This window comes from Bos javanicus, chromosome 28, assembly GCF_032452875.1.
Source record: "Bos javanicus breed banteng chromosome 28, ARS-OSU_banteng_1.0, whole genome shotgun sequence".
Taxonomy (NCBI): domain Eukaryota; kingdom Metazoa; phylum Chordata; class Mammalia; order Artiodactyla; family Bovidae; genus Bos; species Bos javanicus.
In genome coordinates, this window is record NC_083895.1 from 13,774,633 (window position 1) to 13,799,761 (window position 25,129).

Below are 25,129 nucleotides of genomic sequence, written 5' to 3' on the forward strand. Positions count from 1 at the left end.
AGCAGAGACATTACTTTGCCAACAAAGGTCTATCTAGTCAAGGCTGTAGTTTTTCCAGTAGTGATGTATGCATGTGAGAGTTGGACTATATAGAAAGCTGAGTGCTGAAGAATTGATGCCTTTGAACTGTGGTATTGGAGAAGACTCTTGAGAGTCCCTTGGACTGCAAGGAGATCCAACCAGTCCATCCTAAAGGAGATCAGTCCTGAATGTTCATTGGAAGGACTGATGTTGAAGCTGCAACTCCAATACTTTGGCCACCTGATGCGAAGAGCTGACTCATTGGAAAAGACCCTGATGCTGGGAAAGATTGAGGGCAAGAGGAAAAGGGGATGACAGAGGATAAGATGACTGGATGGCATCACTGACTCAATGAACTTGAATTTGAGCAAACTTTGGGAGATAGTGAAGACAGAGAAGCCTGACGTGCTGCAGTTCATGGGGTCAAAAGAGTCAGACACAGCTTAGCAAAATAACAACAGTAAAGTGATAGCTCTTTGATGTGGAATTGTGTTTTGAAGGATAACTTAATTCAGCTCTCAGATTCTACCACCGCAACTCACATCCTTAGGTGCTCAGAGTCTGTGATGTTATGCTAAATTCTGTACTTACACTGAGTTCTAGTCCCAGGAATAGAACTTTCTTTTTAGAAGAGAGAGTTCCCTGTGAGCAGAACTTTCCTTTATTAATAAAAGAATTACATAGAATTAGATTTGATTCCTACATTTGTTCACTCCCTGGCTATTTGACTGTGAAATTCACTTGATGAAAACTCCAGGTTTTTAAAAGGTAGATAATAATAGAAATTTCAGAAGACTGAAAAGAAAACAGATATGTGTATAAAGCACCCACCAAAGTGTATACACACAGGTAGGCACATGAGTAACACTGATTATGATAATGTTCCTGCTGAAAAAGGACAGGTGGAAAGAAAAGGGAAAAGGAAGAGCAGTGAGAGGAGGGGGAGAAGCAGAAATAAGAGGGAAAAAAGGGGAAGAGCTGGAGCATGTAATGGGAGAAATAATGAGATTGTACCATTTTGCGAGGGCTTTCCAAGTATCTCTTTCCTTCATCTACCCAGTTCTCATCTTTGGTGTAATTGCAAAGTATAATGAGACTCTGAGAGAGTTTGTTTCCTCTTCCCCCACATCCCCCAGGAGAAGCCCATAGAAGCTGCTTCTCACTTTTTCTGTGCTGGCTTTGCCCCACCTTTTGACCTCCTTTCTGCATTAGTTCACCTCCCCAGCACCACTCCATCCTATAGCTTGAGAGCTTCTCTACCATCAGGATTTCCTGATTCATGAGAACCCTTTATCCACAGCCTGTCTAATGGTTGTCTCAGTCCAGTGAGATAACGTTGGAGTTAGAGTTGAAATTTAAATACAGTTAGAGGCCTCTGTCTCTGTTTTGTAAACTGCATGTTAAGGAAAAAAATTCCCACTGATTTTTGTCTAGTAAATTTAACTGTCCTAAGTTAAAATTAAGAGAAAAGAGTAACTGGAACACTGAGAGAGCAAATGTAGAATAAACATAGAAGTTAATTCTCAGCACAACTATTCTTTAAACTCTAATAGCCAGTAAACGTAAACATGAAGTGACAGTTTCTTCATTACAAATGTAAACACACAAAGAAACTTACCCAGCAGCAGTTTAAAACAAACCAAGAGATAAAACCTCCTCGTTTGCTTATGCCTGAGCCTTTTTCACAACGGCTGTCTTTCTTTTTGGTTTATTATTTCCTACCTTAGCACTGTGGCTATCAAATATATAGTTACTGAAAGAATTAAGCCTGGTGCAAAATAATTCTAGAGTCAATGAAGAAAGAAAAAATACTTTTCACATAACTTTCAAATTATGGAAAACCTAGTTAAAATGTATTTTCATCCAGAATACCAATTTTTTGCCTCAGGCCTAACCATTAGTTTGTTCAAACCATGGATGAATCAGGCAGGAATCTCTGGGCATATCTGTTGTAGGGAAGAAGAGCCACCCACACGCACAGGAGGAAATGTTTCTCATTCCTTGTTGAGTAGGTTTCATAGCTATGCAATCAGGGTCACTTTCCTGCACTTTCTTTGATAGACAATTCCTTTGATCAAACAGAATTCTTTCAATCTTTTGTACTTTGTTCTGTTATAATGCAACAAGAATAAAGGAACGTTAGTTGCTTCGTGAGTGGGTGACACTGGTTAGAACTGCCTTCAGAGGAAAGTCTGAAACTCAGATGAGCAGTGCCTAAATGGCCTATGGCAGGCTTAGCATGCAGACAGCTGAGCATAATTCAACACGTTTCTGCGTCTCAACTGTTGCTCTTGTCAAATATTCTTACTCGTTTTTGGATAATTTTCACGTTATTCTTCTTGAGGTTCTGCTGAAATAGCTCGTTCTTTCTCTCACATGTGTGTGTGTATAAAACTTTTGTGTATAAAAGTTAGCATCATTATGTGCTAATTGCTTATGCTGATTGGGAAATATTAAGGTAAACGATGTGTATTTTAACTAAAGTGAAAGTGAAAGTCGCTCAGTCATGTCCGATTCTTTGCGATCCCATGGACCATACAGTCCATGGAATGCTCCAGGCCAGAATACTGGAGTTGGTGGCCTTTCCCTTCTCCAGGGGATCTTCCCAACCCAGAGATAGAACCCAGGTCTCCCTCATTGCAGGGGGATTCTCTACCAGCTGAGCCGCAAGGGAAGCCCTTTAACTGGAGTAGGTGGTTTAAATGACTCCATTTCAAAGACAACTTCACTTCAGTCATTCTAATTTTTAAATCTGCCTCTAAATACTTCCATTCCCAATAGCAAAATAAATAAATGGACTAACGAACAGGTCTTACTGCAACAGCAGTAATATATTATTTTACTTAAAGAAAAAAGTGAGATTTCAAATGTGCAGAAGGTCTAGGATGTTACCACCACTTTTAGAAATGTATATACATTATTTGCTTTTTAAAACATAAGCTTGAACTCAAGCAGATTCGCATCTTCTCAAATAAATTGATGAAGTTCAAATAAGTTACCCATAGTTGCACAATTTTATTATGTTTATCACACTGTCATAATTTTTGTTAATCTACCCTACATGAAATTGCCTATAATTTTAATAAGCCTATATATAACATTTTGTATTCTGCATTCATGTACACATTTCCTTATATTAATGTAACTTTCATACTTATTATAGCAATAGAGCATAATATATTTAATAATACAGCATTCCATAGTGTTAAAACAGTTCCCTTTTGTTAGGTTATGGTATTAATAATAGCAGTTATAACACCTACCACTTACCAACTGTTTACACAATGAGTGTTCTGTTAAGCACGTCTTTTTACAAAGTAGAGAGCATGCCTAGTTTGTTATGTGGAACACCTTGACTTTAGAATTTGGTAGACTTCGGTCTCAACTTCCTGTGTGATGATTAATCAAGGAAAAAATTCTATTTTGATTCCTCGCTTTCAGTTTTCTCCTCTGAAAAAAATAAGAATAATAATAACTGACTTATAGGTTGTTATCTACCAGAGTGTGACACATGGTAAATGTTCAAGATATGGGAGAAGATTGTTCTTGGGAATTACTTCTAAAAATTATTTAACCAACTGTATAAAATGAAGATATTTATATGATTTTGTGCATATTTCTATATGGATTTCCAGGATAATTAAGTAGTCAGGATCAGCAACTATATGCTAAGTGTCCTTTTTTTTTTTTTTAATCAAATCCTCACCATCTTTCCATCATTCTTCTTTTTTTCATTCTTTATTTATTCTTTAAAAAAATAATAGAGCCTATTATAACCAAGCATTTATGAAGTCACTGCTTAACTCCAGGTTGCATCTGGCATGAAGGAGATGCTGTCTGTTCAACAAGCATCAGGGCACAATCTCTGCTGTAAGGCCAGTGAATAGGCAGAAATGTAGGCAGATATATTTGTTCACATGTCTGTCTTCTACAGGAGGCCGTAGTTGGTCATCTTAATGTATCATAGCAATGCACTTGGCCAAGATATAGCCTCCTGGGAAAGACACATGTAAATAAAAAAGAATACAATATTAATCATAAAAATAGGTTTATATACAAAATGTTGTGACTTTATATTTTTTGTCTAAGGGATTAAGGAGGTTGCAGGATTCATTTCTGAATTAAATTTTTAAGTAAATACCAATTTACCCGTTAAATAGAGAGGAGTCCAAAGTTTAAAAGGTATAGTCCACCCAGCAAAAACAAGATGCAAAGTCAAATATGACAACATGAAAGAGACCTACCATTTTCCTACAGCTGTAATGACTGTGGTAGACGGTTAGTGTTAGGGTAAGAGGGTGAGAAAGTAAGCAGGATCAGAAAGTACATAGGAAGCTGGTACATATCCTGTGCCTCCTATGTGACAGGCAGTATGCTGGACATTTTATGCATATTTGGTCCTACAGTTCTCAGAATAACCCTATTTAAGAAGTGATGGAAATAAGACTTTGAATAGAAAGTCAGTTGTCCAAGGTCATACAGCAAGAAAAATAGTGGAATTGATGTTCAGACCCAAGTCTTTGAGATCAAAACCCCTTTTCTTGTCATCAAGATGCAATGAATATTTAAATAGGAAACCACTTAAGTGTCTTTTCATTTGTTTCGGTTTAATTAACTTCTCTGAAGATAAATCTTTGGGATTTTATTCTGTATTGTCTCAAACTTCATCAAAAGCATGGAGTGGTTGTTCTAGAAAACGTATTTAACTTTTCTTTGATATTCTTCAAATGAAAATGCTTCCTCTCCGTATATTTTCATGTATTATGTAGCAGATTCTTTTTAATATAGTTCTTATGCCTTGTTTTGTTTTGCTTCATCCCCTGTTTATCTGTTATTAGATATGATCCACTATTTGCTTTTCTATGGGATCGATGGAGTGTCTTTCACCTGCTTTAGGATGCCTCTGTTTTCTCTTTTAATCTTTCTAAGATCTTCAGCAAAGAAAACAACAAAAAATGAACCAAAAAAAAGAAAAAAAAATTGATTATCTGCCTTTCTAGAGGCTGGCACATACAGGGAGAGAATCAGAGCCTGGAGATTTGATTTTCTTCATGAGAAATTCATTCTGTCATACTGAAAAATAACATTTATTCTGGTGGCTGGATTTCTCCATCCATCCTCGTTGGTCCAGCCTGTAGCCTGTATGCCAGACTGAGTATGGCTGAATCTACTCTCTTTTCTGGTACTTCCTCTGGGAAGAACCCCCGTGCCCCCAGAAAAAGCCCTGCTATACTCATAATACTGCACTGCACTGGATCTATATAGGGAAATGGATTCCCAGCTTCCAATCTGCTTCCAATCTGCTCTAAAGCACCCCCTTTCTTTAATATCATCCCTTCCAAATTGAGAACTAATAATTCTCTAGACCAGAAATCAGCCTATGATATCTATAAAGGGTCAAATAGTAAATATATTTTAGCCTTTCAAGTAATACTGTTCTTTCACAACCTCTCAACATTACTGTTATAGCATAAACGTAACCAGAGACAATATATACGTGAGATGTTGTGGCTGTATTCCAATAAAACTTTATTTATAGACTCTGAAATTTGAATTTCAAATAATTTACACTTAAATGATTCCTTTGATTTCCTCCAACGATTTAAAAATGTGAAAACCATTTTTAGCTCACAGGCAGCAGTCTGCAGTTTGCCAGCCCTTGCTCTACACAGGCAGGATGCTTGCTTCTTCTGCAGGGTAAATTGGAATCTGACCATCATGGTCTCCAGTTTGACTGCTTTCTCTACAGCATCTCCAATGCAGAGCGGCACTTTGTAGTTTCTTGTGATGTGCAGTTTCTACCTGGAGTCTTTAGCTATTTTAGTTTTCTCCTCTATCTTTGTGTCCTCCCCTCTTGAGATCTCGTCACAGGCAAGGTGCTTAGACTGTGTTAGCAGTTAGTATCTGATCTAGAAGTGAAAGATGGATTGTGTTTTTTTCTCTCTCTCTCTGGAAAATTTTTGTTATTTTACCTTTTTTGTTCTTCAGAAACCTCTCCAACTGAACTAAATTAAACTGCCAAATAGTTTGTATTTCTTTTAATGATATATATTTGAACTTCATTCACATGATTTTTAGATGATTCTTCTTACTCTTTCCTCTTCAGATTGTGTTGCAAACAGGAAGATACTTCTGGTAAGTAAAGGAAAGAATTGACAAAGCAAAAGTGTGACTTGAGACTTTCTCTTTTTCAGTTTCTACTTTTGTTGTTGCTGTTATTCATTTACTTAATCAACAAATACCTGTGTGTACCCAAAAGATCTTACATTTTGACAAAGATGAGTAGAATACCGTATTTGTTTTCTAGGATACTAAATGTGAAACAGAGATACGTGTTTTTATAATCCTCTTGATATCTGTTATTTATACCATAAGTCATAGGGAGCACAAGTCAGCATAGGAAGAAGTGTGTGCTTGGCATACTCCACGTGATATGAAAAAGAAGCATAGATTATAGAATAGGGCCCTGCTTGCAGCCTTAAATATTGTTAAATGAAGGGATTACCTGCACTGCAATGCTGTTGTCAAGACTGAATGAAATTTTATACACAGACATGTTGTAAGTGCTTAGCATATAACATCCCCCCCCCCCAAATTTACAACAGAATGTTAAATGTTTTGGGTTAGGTTTTTATTGATAAATTTATAACCTTCCAGTAATGTGATACAGTTTACTACTAACTTTGTTACTTCTTAATCACTATATAATGTCTAATCACTAAACTTTTTACTTCCTTACTGATTTAAGTAGTGTGGTTCCACTGCTGTACTACTCATTAGCAGAGTTGTATAAATTAAAGCCCTTTCATTGGATTGCTTGTCAGGTGTCTTTTTGTGTTTTAATGCTGCAGGTTGTAAAGATGCTCTTGTACAAATGACACAAAATGGTATCTACTGACCAACTGTCTTTTCTGTATGTGTCTGCTTAGGTCTGAACAGTGATGGCACTTATTTCTGTTACGAGTTTCTCAGTGGACTGTGGATTGACTGAACCATACCCATTCCCATCATGATGTATACCACCAAGGCTCCTCACTAGTAAGTCATTCTCTATTCAGTATCACTTGTGTGGTTATATATTGAGATTGTCAACACAGTATGCATTTATCTTGCAAAAAACATGTAAGACACGTGCATTGGTGTTACTCTTATGAAACGTGGCTAGACAGTCTATGTACCAACCAATTGCAAAATGAAAAAGTACATTTAGATCCATCTATCATATATTTTTACTTTTTGATCTATATGGTATATCTAAATAGGCAGAATTCAGAAGTATAGAATTTTACCTCCTTTTTAACTGAATGAAAGTAGTCACTGGAAAGTTTCAGTGACTTTTGGTTCTGTCATCTGATATAAATCTGGCAGTGTAAGACAGAAAAATCTTATTTAGCTTAATATTTTGAAACAGGTCAATTTTATTGCAGTTTTTCCTAACAGGGTATCTGATATACTTCCACTTACACAGGTATCATATGGTAATTGACATGGGATATCTATGGTGTCATTGAAAGGAAATTCTACTCAATTCCCTTAATTTTAGTTCCAGCCCCAATATTTATCATCTAACTAGTCCCTTAAATCTTTAGGACCCAGTTTCTTCATCTACGAACTGAGAGGCAGACATTCTGCTTTGCCTAACTCATAAGATTGCTTTAAAGGATAAATGAGATCCTGATGTGAAATTATTAACAGTAAAACCCCATAAAAAATAGATGATATCTGTGGCTCACTAATACCACAAGTAGGAAGGTGGGAAAAAAAATCACAATTTTCTTTTAAAATTGGTTAATAGTGTCAAATATTTTATACATTATTCACCTAAGAGATAAATGGTAAGATTACACTTAAATGAATGACCCCAATTATTTTTTTTGTATTTGAGAAAGTTATGATTAAATGAGGAGCACATGTTCCTCACATATACTTGCATACACAAATCCCCATCAACCATATAATTAGGCTTCTAGTTCTGACCTCCAGAATATTTACTCCATTAAAGTTTATTTTTAGGTGTTTTATACTTAGAGGAGACAAGATACAAGATACTTTTTTTTTTTTAAACTTTACAAATTGTATTAGTTTTGCCAAATATCAAAATGAATCCGCCACAGGTATACATGTGTTCCCCATCCTGAACCCTCCTCCCTCCTCCCTCCCCATACCATCCCTCTGGGTCATCCCAGTGCACTAGCCCCAAGCATCCAGTATCGTGCATCGAACCTGGACTGGCAACTTGTTTCACTTTTTATGTGTAATTTCATTTCAGGATACCAAGAGGACAATGTAGAAATGCAGTCAGATATTACTCATTCAGTTTTAATATATTAAAATTTTTGTTTCTTGAAATATCTATAACACCTCATCTGATCATCCCCTTTAGCCAACAGAATGCAGCACTAGTCTGTTTAAAATAAAAAACGGAAAATGAAAATTTTGACAAATGTATTTAGTAATATAGAGAAAGACTTTTCCATTAAAACTGAATGAATTATTATATAATCAGGCCAGTACAATAAAAGTGGTTTGCAAGTTCTTTTCCAGAAATTGGATATGATTACCATTGAAGAGGCAATGGTTTATTGCTGCTGCTAAGTCGCTTCAGTCGTGTCCGACTCTGTGCGACCCCATAGACGGCAGCCCACCAGGCTCCCCCGTCCCTGGGATTCTCCAGGCGAGAACACTGGAGTGGGTTGCCATTTCCTTCTCCAATGCATGAAAGTGAAAAGTCAAAGTGAAGTCGCTCAGTCATGTCCGACTTTTAGCAACCCCATGGGCTGCAGCCCACCAGGCTCCTCCGTCCATGGGATTTTCCAGGCAAGAGTACTGGAGTGGGGTGCCATTGCCTTTTATTATGCAGATAAAATTTTTACATATAAGTGAAACAAAAATCTTAATTAACAGATAACATACAGTCACTTGCTTATATTGTAGCATGGTGCTTAAGTATGGTGGGGTGAGGCAGGGCTAGAGTCAGATTGCCTGGGGTTGCAACCCAGTTTCATCGTTTTCCAGCTCTGCAGTGTTGGACAGGTCATTTAATTGCTCTTTGCCTTAGTTTCCTCATCATAAAATGGGTCTAATAATGAGTATTTATTTCATAGGATTGTTGTGTGAATTACATGAGTTAATTTGGTTGAGCACTTAGCAGCAGCACTGTGTGAGACTTGTTAGGTAATCAGTCAGCATTAGTGATTATTATTCACTGGATAAGCATGGAATTATGGTGCTAACTATAGGTTTTGGAATCAGAAAGCCCTAGGTTCAAAACCATTTATGAATTAATGGTGAAATCTAGAGTAGTAACTGAACTATTTGAATTCTTAGTTTCTGAGAAATAAAATGAAAATAATTAAAATATACTCCTAATGCTTTTGTTAAGATGGTTTAACACAATATCTGGCACCTTTGTTGGGAATTTTGAAGGTATATTCACAGAGTACTATTTAATGCAATTGTAAAATAATGTACATCAGAGATTCTCTGTTTCTGAAAGTGTCTTGCCATATGTTATATTTAGGGGACTTTAAGAAATGTGTCCAATTACAGGATTTGCTCTGTCCGATCCAGAATTTCAAAAAAGACAAACAGATAATTTAAATCAAATTACAAGTATAAGCAACAAATATGACATCCTGATTTAAAAAATGAAAATGACCCATTGCATTTGAAAATATGTGGGTTATTTTCAAATATCTTTTGATATTGATTTCTACCATAACTTCCACAGTGATGAGAGAGCAGGCTTTGTATTATTTCAATATCCTTAGACCATGAAATTTTTGCCCTTTGTTTTATATCCCTGTATAGGTTCCTTGTCTCCTGGTTTATAGACTCTGGGAACCTAAATAGAATTTATATCCTGCTGTTGTATGAAAATTGTATAAATCTTAATTATGTTGAAGTGGTTCATAGTGCTTTTCAGGTCTACTATATCCTTCTACTTTTCTGTCCATTCATTCTATTAATTTTTGAGAGCTTGATACTGAAATTCCAACTAAAAATCTTAATTTTTCTAATTAAAAATAATTGTAATATAGAGTGGGACTATACGTAGCTTTGTTCTGTATTTTCCAAGTCTTCTATAAATGTATTATCATACTTTCATAATTTAAAAAAAATTAAAGTAACAGAAATCCATTGACTGTTTTTTAGGCCTAACAGGGAATATCAGCTCCTTATTTGTTAGGCAGATTGGGCTGTTACTGCATTTAAAATGACTTTCCGGACAGAAAGGGAAGAAAGAAAGGAGATGGAAAAATAGAATATGTGTCACAAAGTGGTGGAGAAGGAGAGTTTAAACTTTCGTTTTCATAATCCTATGCTCTAAAACAGACTGCATACTTGTTCTTATTATGAAGAAATTTAAAATATTTTCTTTTGGACTTGTGTTGGACAAAATTCAGTGGTTGGAATAGATGGCAATTTTCAAATGAGTCATGAGTTGTTTCCAAGGTGGGAAGTACTGATAAATTGGGGCCGTAATCCAGGAGTGGATTGTGGCTGGCTGCTGTGTATCACTCGGAACAGAAAGCCGAGTCTCTTTCCCTCACGTTTTAGTTATAAACCATCTGAAACAATGGCGATGTTCGCTCAGTCCATCTCTGTATCCATCCACATCAGCCTCCAGAGAGTATTTCACATGTAAATGGAACCCGACTTGTCCATAACTTGGATTATAACATTATTGAATGCTTCTGTACACACTCTCCTTTATTCTTGTTTATTTTTTCAATAACTTTAGCTTTTATCAAGTTTGCACCTGACGAGGAAAATCATGTTTGTGGAGAAAGCTTTTGAGGGTAAAGGTTTTGGAGGTAAATTCCTAGGTCAGAGCCCACAAACCATGGATGTAGGATGAGGCTTGGCTGCTGCTTTGCTGTCCCTGCATGGGACCCTAGGTGGCCAGATGCACTGACGAATCTGGTGCTTTTCTGTCCTGCTTCTCCTGGGCTCTGCCTTATCCCAAGCTTTCAGTCCTTCAGCGTGGCCACCATTCATATTTTGAACTCTCATATTAGGATTTCACATGTAACAAAATGAAAAAGCAGCATCGTGGTGTTGGAATATCAGCCGTACTGGACAGACAGATGCTCATATGTCCTTGCTTATTTTCATAATCTTTATAGATTTGTGATGTTTATATTAAACATTTTCATGAATTTAGAAGTCTCCTTCTAAAGGAGTCTGACTTAGATGTCAGTCTAGTACTTGATAAAAGGTATCTCTAAAAACTAGAGAGAAGTGCCAGAATTTGGAGGAGACATGGGGTATTCAGAAGGCAGGAGTACTGGAGTGGGTTGCCATTTCCCTCTCTAGAGGATCTTCCTGACCCAGGGATCAAACCCAGGTCTCCCGCACTTTAGGCAGTCGCTTTACCATCTGAGCCATCAGGGAAGTCCATTCAGAACTGAAGTCTCCTCTAAACTGGAGACAGGAGATTGAAGTGTTTATCAATGGAACTTTAAGAATAGGTCTACTCAGTCAGGTCATAATCGTAAGCATAACATCATTGTAATAAGGGGAATAGTGTAAACCTCTGATTCACAGTTGTGAATGAGCAGAAGGTATTCAGGGACAAGCAGAAGAGTTGATTAAAGTTGAATAACTACTGCAGAGTAACCAGAAGTGGAATAAGATGAGTTGTGAATGCCTCAAGGAGCTTTACCTGGCTCCCTTTCATTGGTCTACTGTGATCTCCTCCACCTTTTTGCTGGCCAAGCCCAACCTAGAAGCACCCAGCCTTACCAGTGTGACACCACAAGCCTCCTCCTGTTTGTGGGTACTGCCCATCAAACTCCAAGTTGTCCTTCCAAACTCATTTGACATGCTCTCCCTTCTACGAAAACTTCCTTAATCCTCCTTTTAAAATTGACTACTCTCTTTTCTTTCACCCGTGTATTATGTACACGCCTGTTTGGTAGACTACACTCACTTTTTTTCCTATTATTGGTTGACATTTCTCTCAGTCCATGCAAGCTGCTAAAACAACACCATTGACTCAGTAGCTCATATAAACAATGGAAGTTTATTCCTCACAGTTCTGGAGTCTAGAATCCAATATCTGCCCTGGCAGATTTCATGTATGGTACACGCTTGTTTCCTAGAAAAAGCCATCTTTTTGCTGTGTCCTCATGTGGTGGAAGTGTCAAAAGCAATTTCTTTAGCCTCTTTTTTGTATCCTAAGTGTATTAATCCCATTAATGAGAGCTCCACACTCATAAACTAATAACCACCTCCCAGAGGCCCGACCTCCAAATACTCTCACACTGTGCATTAGGATTTAACATATGAATTTGGGGGACAAACGAGCATTCAATCCACAGAAGCATCCATCTTTCCTATTGCATTCTTGCCTTGTTGAGGGTAGTCCTTATCTTCCTCAGTAAGATTATTATTAATTTACATGGTTAAAAATAACCAGAAAAATGAAAAATGGCTACTTGCAACGTACCATGATGGGTCTATCGTTTGTATGTTACATAACTGACTCTAGTAACGTCCTTAGTAGTTTATCATTAAGCATATTATTTTTAGATCAACATTTCAAAACTGATAAAAATTACTTAATCTCATCTTGACTGAGGCTAGCATGATTTCCTCCATGTAAATTAGTAAGAAAAAATAAAGTAGTTCTCAAGGCTTTATTCAGTTCAGTTCAGTCGCTCAGTCGTGTCTGACTCTTTGTGACCCCATGGACTGCAGCACACCAGGCCTCCCTGTCCAGCACCAACTCTCGAAGATTTTATTATATTAATTATATTTATAATGCATATCACATTTGTGTGTACATGTTTCATATATTCATGAAAAGTATCTACCATTAATTTCATTTGAGAAGGGAGGAATGTATCTATTAAGTGTAATGAAAGGTCCCTATAGGTTCAAACTGTTTTTAAAAAAATAGAGGGAAAAATAATCAAATCCCCAAAAGCCCTCTATGTCAATGAGCAAAAGCCTTTGTAACATGGCTAACTGAAATTTTATCTGAAATTTATTTCAGTAACTGTATATCACCCAGATAGTACTGTTTTAACAGGAAAGACTGTTAAGTCCACTAAATGCTTATGGAAACACTCGACTTTCATCTTTGTTACTTCCTGTACTTCAGTCATACACACAGGAGTTGGTACAGGCTACGACTTATAAGTAGCACAGGGTATCTCAAGCTGTTCAGCTTTCACAGATGGCTATAGAGAGATAAGTGGGAAGCATTAGGCTAATAAAGACATCTTTAGGAGAGGAAAATGGGTTGACAGGGTACTCCAGGTCTCAATGTGTGAGCTATTTTAGATTGACATGCTTTAAGCAAAAAGGGATAATGTTTGAATGAATCCTATATTAAGAATATTCATCCAGTTGTGTCAGCAGAAATATAATGGAGTCATGTAGGCATTATCCCTGAACTAAAGCTTGGATACACTCAAGCAAGTAGAGTAATGCAGCAAGAACAATATATTTGAAAGGCTCAGGTTTTGTTGTTTTTTAACGTCCAAAGGTAACACTTGAGTGAATTCCAGGTTGTTTCCTGATAGCTTTGTTAGTGTCTTCAAACTGTAGCAACTTGGTGACCATTTTCTGACATTCTTTTTAGCTGAAGGACTTAGAGTTGCATGTTGAAATTTAATGATAATGCTGATAATGGCTCCCATCTACTAAAGTAGTAACTGTGCAGTGGGGTTTCACTGTACAACAGCCTTTAATATTCACAATATCTCTGCAAGCATGGCTTTGTCTTCTTTTTACAAAGGAGGAAATGCATAAGGAGCAGGGTACACTACCAATTTATATGCGTATTTATGTAACCTAAATTTGTGACAGCCTCACCACTGTAGAATGGCATGTAAATATGGAGGCACATGATATTTTGTATGTGGAGTTAGAAAACTAGTTTTGCTTTCAAAAAGTAAATTATATATTAATTATATATTCAAAATATGCTTCAGATTTTAAACCATGCCTTTTTTAATATCCTGAAAAGTAATTATAACATAATTAAAGATTTCCCCTTCTATCCTTCTCCAGCAATTGATATGGATAAAAATGAGAATCTGGATCTAATAGAGACATGACCTCAAGCACATACAGGAAGGTGTCTTTCAGGAGAATGCATTAACCATTTTTAAGATTGAATGGTTTACCATTAAAGTCAGATATCTTTAACATGTTTTATTACATCTTATTTTTTTCACATTAATGTGAGTGTGTGTGGTAGCATAATTAATTGATTCCACAAGGTAAAAACTAACATTCTTGGCCTTAATAAGTATATTATATCCACTGGCGTGTGTGCTCAATCATGTCCGACTCTGCAAACCTTTGGACTGTAGCCAACCAGGCCCCTCTGTCCACAGGATTTTTCAGGCAAGAATACTGAAGTGGGTTGCCATTTCCTTCTCCAGGGGATCTTCCTGACCCAGGGATTGAACCCATGTATCTTGTGTCTCCTGTATTACAGGTGGATTCTTTACCACTGAGCCATCAGGGAAGCTATATGTCCACCAGGCATCCCATCAAATTCTTTCACATGAACACTCTCTTTTTAGCTCAGTTATCTGCAAAGAATTGTTCTGATTTGTCTTACATTTGGCTTATCTATATGGTGGACTGGAGAAGGCAATGGCACCCCACTCTAGTACTCTTGCCTGGAAAATCCCATGGGCAGTAGAGCCTGGAAGGCTGCAGTCCATGGAGTTGCTGAGGGTCAGACACGACTGAGCGACTTCACTTTCACTTTTCACTTTCATGCACTGGAGAAGGAAATGGTAACCCACTCCAGTGTTCTTGCCTGGAGAATCCCAGGGACGGCGGAGCCTGGTGGGCTACCTTTATGGGGTCGCACAGAGTTGGACACGACTGAAGTGACTTAGCATATAGCATAGCATATGGTGGACAGAGATCACCAGTGTTTTACTGTCTCTTATATGTGCCACTCAACTGATCTGAAGGAAAAAAAAGTCTGAAAACAAATAAGCCTAGGAAGCAGAGATAGTTTTGAAGAAGCCGTGTTTTTTATACCTGTTGTTTAATAAAGAAGATAATTACAATATTTTGAAGTCATTTGAAATTTAAGGGGATTAAATTACCTGGAAAGAAAATCATGTTTTAAATTATGTTAGTTCAATACTTGAAATTGAAGAACTCAGGTGTCTCATGTACTCATGCTATAAATATTAATGGGCCTCTTTCAGTGCAGTAGGCCCTGAGTTATGTACAGTAAACAAGTTCCTGTATTCGTGGAGTTTATATTTCTAGGTTGCAGTTGGGGAGTGAGGGGCAGGAGTTGTGGAAAGAAAGGAAGTAGAATATGTGTGTATTTATGCATATGTGTGTGTGTGTGTGTACATATAAATGTATGGTGATATGTATCACTAAATATATATATACACACAAATAGTAATAAATTTGATTTTAAATAAATGACCTTTTTATAGCAAAAAGAATTCTTGCTTTAAAGTTTTTCTAAAGCATAGTTTTAGATTAGAGTTTGAAATTCTTACTCACCAAAAGTTTGTATTTTAATCTTTTCTGGAATGGGAAATTTTTATAAACTATCTTAGTCATTGTTTTAAAATGGTTTATGTGTTTGCTATCTTATTTTCTTTATTCATTTTAAGAATATTTGTAGATGTGTCAGAATCTGAAGGAGAACCTCCCTAGAGTATTTTGTACACCATCAGATTGCACTGAGACTGCAATCGGCTGATGAGGGACAGAAAACTTGAACCCTGTGAGACCTAACGTGGGGCGGGGATGGGGGGAGAAGATTAAATTGAAGGAATAGGAGCAATTTCTAAAATCCAAGTTAAAGTTCTCTCTGTGTTGAACTGTGAAATAGCATGGGCATGTTACCTAATCACGTGAAAATTGGTTATGGAACCAGTTATTGATTCAAATGCTTTACTTAATAAGAAGTATAATTTAATATCAGATGTGTACTTAGAGCTTGTGACAAAAGGAACAGTTCAAAACCTGGAAAAACAAAGTGTCAGTCTTGCATGCACTGTGATAAGCCGGTTTTCCAACTCGACAGTGAGCCAATCGTTTTTAGTGATTTTTGGATATAATATAATGACTTCTTTATTAAGCTCAGTGAGTAAGTGGATGTTAAACTCTGTTTACTTTGACTGCCATGATAGATAAAGTAGGCTATTCTTCTGGGATAAGATAAAAACATTATAACAAAGCAATCATTTAAAAAATACTTCTTTCTTCCCATGAAGCACAGGTTCATGTTTGAAAACTTACCTACTTTTTAACTCTGAATACATGGTTTTCATGATTTTTTCCCAAATGATGTAAAAATCAGTACTTGACACACAAATATGCCACAGGAGATTTTGCAATTGTTCTTAATTCATTTTTGAATTTAGCTTTTATGAAAAAATACAGTTAAAAATAATATAGTCAAATGATAATATCTAACACCTTTTTTTTGTTTTTTTTTGTTTTTTACTTTATTTGGCTGTATGGGGTCTTAGTTGCAGCACGAGGTATCTTTAATCTTTGTCGCAGCATGCGGGATCTTTTAGCTGCAGTGTGTGGGATGTGAACTCTTAATTCTGACATGTGACATCTAGTTTCCTGATCAGGGATCAAACCCTGGCCTCCTGCATTGAGAGCATGGAGTCTTAGCTCCTGGACCACCAGAGAAGTCCCTCTAATAATTTTTGACAGTGAGTTGAGTGTTGAGGTGGAGCAAAACTGGTAATGCCTCAGTGCTAATTTTGCCTTTTTCCATTGCTCACTGTTGGGAGCAAAAATAAATCTGCTAAAGTAAAAATTGTTGACAAAGTAATTATCATTGGGTCCCAGCCCTAGGTACTAACTACCTGAAAAATGTAGCATTTGAATAATACAGTAATTAAAATGTCAAAACTGTATAATCATACCAAATAATGCAGAAAAATAAATCAACTGAAATGCCCTGAATATTAAACCCATTAAAAATACATTAAACAGATTATGGTAATGTTTTAGGCTTCCTTACTAAGCTGGATATATCTACACCTTCCTCAAGGAAGAGTGACATAAATTGCAAGGTAGAGGTGGTAAGTTTAAGGCAAAGAAAAACCATTCTATATAAAGAGTAGTAGGTTGTTTGCTTATTTCAGTTTTGTTACAGTTCTTCCTACAAAATTAGCACAAAGCAGGGCACATAGAAGTAAATAAATGTTAGTGGAATTTAATGATGCTTCTGCTTATTAATTTGTAAATGTAGCAATTTGTCTTCATTATTGTCTGTAGAAAGTCATTGATAACCAGTTATTGCTCTGAACTTGGATTACAGTCTTTTTACATGGATTCACCAGTTCATTGGGCTGAAAAGAGTATCCTTGCAGTATATCTCCTAAAGGAATGTTCTATTATGAACTTGAATACTTATTTAAACACATATTTAAAATAAAATCTTGGGTTTTAGCTTAGCTTTGGCCTTAATCTTGACCTTGAATACCATTATATATTTCCCTAATTTCTTTGTTGCAGGCAAACATTTTTAATTAAATGCAAGTCGCTGACATATTAGCTATTGCATCAAATTTTAACACCAAATTCTGAGGGGTTGACTTTTACACATATTAGATTTCCTTCATAAGGTTTCAGGGAAAATTAAGGAGAATTTCAAGGCACAGCACAGTGATTGATTATTTGATAAATAAGATGTTACTGTTTAGTACAGAAAGATAATATTTATTATACCTGAGTTAGTTACATTGTTGCATCTCAGTAGACGATCATGGGGATGTATATTTGATAAAGGAAGATGTTGCATTAAACCCTCAATTGCAGATCTATATAATAATACCCAACGTCTATGGTATACCCTATCCATCCGTTCCCCCTTTTGTCCTTGTGCAACCCAGTTCACACACAATTGATCATTCCCAGGGTGGCATCCACATCAACCATTAAGGGAAAACAAAACATTTCTTGGCCCTAGTCTATCTGTTTTGGAATTAATAGGAGTGGTTATCTCATTGCATTTTTCTAAATAAATTTAAGAGTGATAGATGGACTAACCACGTGCCACTTATTCACAGTAGAAGTTAAAAATGGTTAAGTATGACACATGGTATGCAAAGTTCTCTGGAACCAAAAATGTATCTATGCAAAGAACAGGAAGAAATACTGAGATGATTTTTGCTCTGTAAAAATTATGAAGTAATATTTTTATAAGCAAATAGAATATATCAATATTTCTTAGCTAATGAATTTACTGTAATGTTACAGAATGAACTGTTGCTAAAACTGTTTTTGCTAAATCTTTCTTATTGCATTTAATGGTTTTGTTATAACTGATCAGTGCAAAGAAATAGAGGAAAACAATAGAATAGGAAAGATTAGAGATTTCTTTAAGAAAATTAGAGATAGCAAGGGAACATTTCATGCAAAGATGATGAGCTCAATAAAGGACAGAAATGGTATGGACCTAACAGAAGCAGAAGATATTATGAAGAGGTGGCAAGAATACACAGAAGAACTGTACAAAAAAGATCTTCATGACCCAGATAATCAAGATGGTGTGATCACTCACCCAGAGCCAGACATCCTGGAATGAGAAGTCAAGTGGGCCTTAGGAAGCATCACTGTGAACAAAGCTAGTGGAGGTGATGGGATTCCAGTTGAGCTATTTCAAATCCTAAAAGATGATACTGTGAAAGTTCTGCATTCACTATGCCAGCAAATCTGGAAAACTCAGCAGTGGCCAACAGGACTGGAAAAGGTCAGTTTTCATTCCAATCCCAAGGAAAGGGAATGCCAAAGAATGTTCAAACTACCTCACACTTGAACTCATCTCACACACTAGCAAAGTAATGCTCGAAATTCTCCAAGCCAGGCTTCAATAGTACATGAACCAAGAACTTCCAGATATTCAAGCTGGACTTAGAAAAGGCAGAGGAACCATGATCAAATTGCCAACATCCACTGGATCATTGAAAAAGCAAGAGAGTTCCAGAAAGACTTCTACTTTTCCTTTATTGACTATGCCAAAGCCTTTGACTGTGTGGATCACAATAAACTGTGGAAAGTTCTTTAAGAGTTGGGAATACCAGACCACCTCTCATGCCTCCTGAGAAATCTGTATGCAGGTCAAGAAGCAACAGTTAGAACTGGACATGGAACAACAGACTGGTTCCAAAGCAGGAAAGGAGTACATCAAGGCTGTATATTATCACCCTGTTTATTTAACTTATATGCAGAGTACGTCATGTGAAATGCTGGGCTGGATGAAGCACAAGCTAGAATCCAGATTGCCGGGAGAAATATCAATAACCTCAGATATGCAGATTACACTGCCGTTATGGCAGAAAGTAAAGAAGAACTAAAGAGTCTCTTGATGAACGTGAAAGAGGAGAGTGAAAAGTTGGCTTAAAGCTCAACATTCAGAAAACTAAGACCGTGGCATCCTGTCCCATCTACTTCAAAGCAAATAAATGGGGAAACAATGGAAACAGTGAGAGACTTTTATTTTCTTGGGCTCCAAATCACTGCAGATGGTGACTGCAGCAATGAAATTAAAAGATACTCACTCCTTGGAAGAAAAGCTGTGACCAACCTAGACAGCATATTAAAAAGCAGAGACATTACTTTGCCAACAAAGTTCCATCCAGTCAGAGTTATGGTTTTTCCAGTAGTCATGTATGGATGTTAGAGTTGTGCTATAAAGAAAACTGAGTACCGAAGAATTGATGCTTTTGAACTGTAGTGTTGGAGAAGACTCTTGAGAGTCCCTTGGACTGCAAGGAGATCCAACCAGTCCATCCTAAAGGAGATCAGTCCTGATTACTCATTGGAAGGACTGATGATGAAGCTGAAACTCCAATACTTTGTCCACCAGATGCAAAGAACTAACTCATTGGAAAAGACCCTGATGCTGGGAAAGACTGAAGGCAGGAGGAGAAGGGGATGACAGAGGATGAAATGGTTGGATGGCATCACCGACGTGATGTGAATGAGTTTCAGTAAACTCTGGGATTTGGTGATGGTCAGGGAAGTTAATGTGTTGCAGTCCAAGGGGTCACAAAGAGTCGGACATGACTGAGTGACTGAACTGACTGATATTTTTAAGTAATTTGTGTTTATTACCATTAATTTCCCATTTTTTATAAACTTGAAAATACAAAACCAAAGATACAGAAAGTAATATAAACACTTCTAATCTTAACACTGTAAAACTTCAAAGTAACTCTTCAAATAGTTTTATATTCTTGTCTTCTAAAATTTATATATATTTATACAAATATAGAATCATCTTATTCATACCCTTTTCCTCTCAACGTATAGTAATGCATTCCCATTTTCCATGTCTTAAAGTATTTCTCTAAAAGAAACTTACAGAAAACATAACATTTTATTGTAATTTATGGGATATTATGGTGATCATTCTGTATTATAACTTTCTTTAACATCCTTCCAAACAAATCTTTGACTATATGTTCATGCTGAGGCAGTCTGAGTGTGGACTGGAAAAGAATTTCCAGACATAGCATTTTGGAAGGAAGTGAGCTTTTTAAGAACAAAGAGCAGAAGTAATGACAGTGCTGTGAGCACAGTGGGCTGAGCTCCTGACAGGCCAGGTAAAGTTGACAATATTCATGGGTTAAGAGCCAATTTTTATGGCCTCAAGACAAAGAAAATTCCTGCTGGAAGGTTGACATTAGGTGGTTGGTAAGGCAATGGCACCCCACTCCAGTCCTCTTGCCTGGAAAATCCCATGGACAGAGGAGCCTGGAAGGCTGCAGTCCATGGGGTCGCTGAGGGTCGGACATGACTGAGCGACTTCACTTTCACTTTTCACTTTCATGCACTGGAAAAGGAAATGGCAACCTACTCCAGTGTTCTTGCCTAGAGAATCCCAGGGACAGGGAAGCCTGGTGGGCTGCCGTCTATGGGGTCGCACAGAGTTGGACACAACTGAAGTGACTTAGCAATAGCAATAGCAATAGGACGCTATAGAGTGACTACCAGGATGCACATTTTTGCCTGATTTGGGATCAGGAAGCCTGCTGGTGATGATCAAGGGGGCTTTTGGCAATAGTTATGAAAGGGCTTAGTCAGCTTAGGAGGTGACCTTGGTTCTGGGCTCCTCATGTATGGCCTTGGTACAAGGCCTTGCACCTGTGGCCTTGGGGCAGGACTCAACAGTTCACGTAACAATTCCAGCTCTGATCCCTTCTTTGACAATCAGACTACATGCAACTAAGATGGTATGCTTTACTTGAAAGCCTAATAGTAGATCTAAATTAACTTGTCCAAAACAAGCTTGGAAAAAACATTCCCTTTTACTAAAGGAAAAATGTGAAGGGAGGGATACATTAGGAGGCTGGGATTAACATATACATGCTCAGTTCAGTTCAGTTCAGTCTCTCAGTCGTGTCTGATTCTTTGTAACCCCACGAATCACAGCACGCCAGGCCTCCCTGTCCATCACCAACTCCCGGAGTTCACCCAAACTCATGTCCATCGAGTCAGTGATGCCATCTAGCCATCTCATCCTCTGTCGTCCCCTTCTCCTCCTGCCCTCAATCCCTCCCAGCATCAGAGTCTTTTCCAATGAGTCAACTCTTCGTATCAGGTGGCCAAAGTATTGGAGTTTCAGCTTTAGCATCATTCCTTCTAAAGAACACCCAGGACCGATCTCCTTTAGAATGGACTGGTTGGATCTCCTTGCATTCCAAGAGACTCTCAAGAGTCTTCTCCAACCCCACAGTTCAAAAGCATCAATTCTTCGGTGCTCAACTTTCTTCACAGTCCAACTCTCACATCCATACATGACCATAGGAAAAACCATAGCCTTCACTAGATGGACCTTTGTTGGCAAAGTAATGTCTCTGCTTTTGAATATGCTATCTAGGATGGTCATAACTTTCCTTCCAAGGAGTAAGTGTCTTTTAATATCGTTGCTGCAGTCATTATCTGCAGTGATTTTGGAGCCCCCAAAAATAAAGTCTGACACTGTTTTTCACTGTTTCCCCATCTATTTCCCATGAAGTGATGGGACCAGATGCCATGATCCTAATTTTCTGCATGTTGAGCTTTAAGCCAACTTTTTCACTCTCCTCTTTCACTTTCATTAAGAGGCTTTTTAGTTCCTCTTCACTTTCTGCCATAAGGATAGTGTCTTCTGCATATCCGAGGTTATTGATATTTCTCCCGGCAGTCTTGATTCCAGCTTGTGCTTCTTCCAGCCCAGCATTTCTCATGATGTACTCTGCATAGAAGTTAAATAAGCAGGGTGACAATGTACAGCCTTGCCGTACTCCTTTTCCTATTTGGAAGCAGTCTGTTGTTCCATGTCCAATTCTAACTATTGCTTCCTGACCTGCATACAGGTTTCTCAAGAGGCAGGTGAGGTGGTCTGGTATTCCCATCTCTTTTAGAATTTTCCACAGTTTATTGTGATCCACACAGTCAAAGGCTTTGGCATAGTCAACAAAGCAGAAATAGATGTTTTTCTGGAACTCTCTTGCTTTTTCCATGATACATGCTACTAGACACATAATAGATAATCGACAAGGACCTACTATGTAGCACAGGGAAGTTTGCTCAATACTTTATAATCACCTATATGGGGAAAGAATCTGAAAAATGGTGTATATATACATATACCCGGGGCTCCCTGTTGGCTCAGACAATAAAGTATCTGCCTGCAGTGTGGAAGACCCTGGTTCGATACCTCGGTTGGGAAGATCCCCTGGAAAAGGGAATAGCTACCCACTCCAGTATTCTTGCCTGGAGAATTCCATGGATAGAGGAGCCTGGCAGGCTACAGTCCATGGGTCACAAAGAGTCACGCAAGACTGAGTGACTTTCCTTTCCTTTCCTTATACGTCTACCTATGCGTGCATACATGCTCAGTTGCTTCCATCATATCTGACTTTTTGCGACCTTATGGACTGTAGCCCGCCAGGCTCCTCTATCCATAGAATTCTCCAGGCAAGAATACTGAAGTGGGTTGCCTTGCCCTCCTCCAGGGGATCTTCCTGACTCAGTGATCAAACCCAGGTTTCCTGTGTCTCCTGCATTGCAAGCAGATTTTTTACCACTGAGTCACTGGGAAAGCCCGCATATGTGTATGTATGTGCATATATCTATCTATCAGTTCAGTTCAGTTGCTCAGTCATGTCCGATTCTTTGCAACTCCATGGACTGCAGCACTCCAGGATTTCCTGTCCATCACCAACTCCCAGAGCCTACTCAAACTCACATCCATCACATCAGTGATGCCATCCAACCATTTCATCCTCTGTTGTCCCCTTCTCCTCCTGCCCTCAATCTTTCCCAGCATCAGGGTCTTTTCCAGTGAGTCAGTTCTTCGTATCAGGTGGCCAAAGTATTGGAGTTTCAGCTTTAAGATCAGTCCTTCCAATGAATATTCAGGACTTATTTCACTTAGGATGGACTGATTAGATCTCCTTGCAGTCCAAGGGACTCTCAAGAGTCTTCTCCAACACCACAGTTCAAAAGCATCAATTCTTCAGTGCTCAGCTTTCCTTATAGTCCAGCTCTTCCATCCATGCTGTACACCTGAAAATAGCACAACATTGTTAGTCAACTATTGTTTAGTTGCTAAGTCATGTCCAACTCTTTTGTGACTCCATGGACTGTAGCCCACCAGGCTCTTGTGTCCATGGGATTTCCCAGGCAAGAGTACTGAGTGGATTGCCATTTCCTTCTCCAGGAAGGGGACCTTCCCAACCCAGGGATGGAACCCATGTCTCCTGCATTGGTAGGTCGATTCCTTACCACTAAGCCACCAGGGAAGCCTGGTAATCAACTATACTCCAATATAAAATTAAAAATTAAAAAACTTGTCCAAAATAAAACTGGAGATTTTTTGTGTCCCACCACAAACTTTCTTCTCCCTCATCTGTCTCATCTCTGTTTTCCAGACTGTTTCCAGGAGATCCAAACCAAAGGCTAGATGTTACTTATTTTTTCTTTTCTCATTTCCCACATTCAGTTCATCTATAAGTTTTATTGACTCACTCTTCAAAACACATTGTAATTCTGTCCTCTTTCTTCCAACTTTTCCAGTACCGATCTAGTCAGCAGTCTTACGCAGGGTGCTCTAAATGGTCCCTTCTCTCCTGCTTTTCCCTGACCACTCTTGTGTCAGTCTTGTCAGTCACTTGCTCACAATCCTGCAGGGGCTTTCCAGAATACCTGAATAAAATTTAAATATTGTTATGGCTCTCAGGGTTCCCTATGACCATGACCTAGCCCTGTTTTTCACCTTGTCCCACTATCCTTCTCTGCCAAGAGGAGGATATGCTGCTTTATCTGCTAAGCTTGCATCTATTCTGCTGCTGTGGGTTGAAACTCTCTCCCCTCACACTCCAGACACCTCTTCCCTTTTGTTTAGGTTTCACTGCAAATGTCACCTCTCCTAGTGGCTTCCTGCCTATCAGAGTGCAAAAGGAGCACTTCAGCTACTCTAAAACACACCTCTACGTTGTGTTTCTGTCATATGTGTATCATTTCTTAAACACTCATGGCTTTTCTTGTTATCCATCTATTCATCAGAATGTAAGCTCCATGTAAGCAGAGAAAAAACCTGGTATTGGTCACACACAACTCTAGCCCTGGAACCAAGAACAGAACTTACTGTGTGGTAGACACTAAATACTAAATGAATGAAACAATTGATGAAGACTTACTACTACTACAAATTGTGTAAATAGAATTTCTCAGTCAAAAAATTTGAAGTATACTTGATTAACAGTTTTTTGTTATTTTCTGGTATAGAGCAAAATGCTTAAGTGATTCATATATATATTCTTTTTCAGATTCTTTTCCATTATAGCTTATTACAGGATGTTGAATATAGTTCCCTATGTTATACAGTGGAAACTTGTTTATCTATTTTACATATAGTAGTTTTTATCTGCTAATCCCAAACTCTCGATTTATCCTCCCCCTGTATGTATCTTTTGGTATCCATAAATTTATTTTGTCTGTCTGTTTCTATTTCATAAATAAGTTCATTTGTGTCAATTTTTAGATTCCACATAGAATTTATAGCATATGGTGTTTATCTTTCTCTTTCTGACCTACTTCACTTAGTAGGATAATCTCTAGGTCCATCATGTTGCTACGAATTACA

At 37.8% G+C, this 25,129-nt stretch overlaps 1 protein-coding gene across 6 annotated transcripts in view; it reads left to right on the plus strand.

Moving 5' to 3' along the window:
* CHRM3 (cholinergic receptor muscarinic 3) overlaps nucleotides 1-25,129 on the plus strand; it is a 559,389-nt gene that overhangs the window by 146,397 nt on the left and 387,863 nt on the right. For all 6 annotated transcript variants that reach the window (XM_061404943.1, XM_061404948.1, XM_061404947.1 and 3 more), the window contains one exon: nucleotides 6,951-7,059. The gene's annotated coding sequence lies outside the window, so the exon portion shown is untranslated. The remainder of the gene's footprint in view (nucleotides 1-6,950; nucleotides 7,060-25,129) is intronic.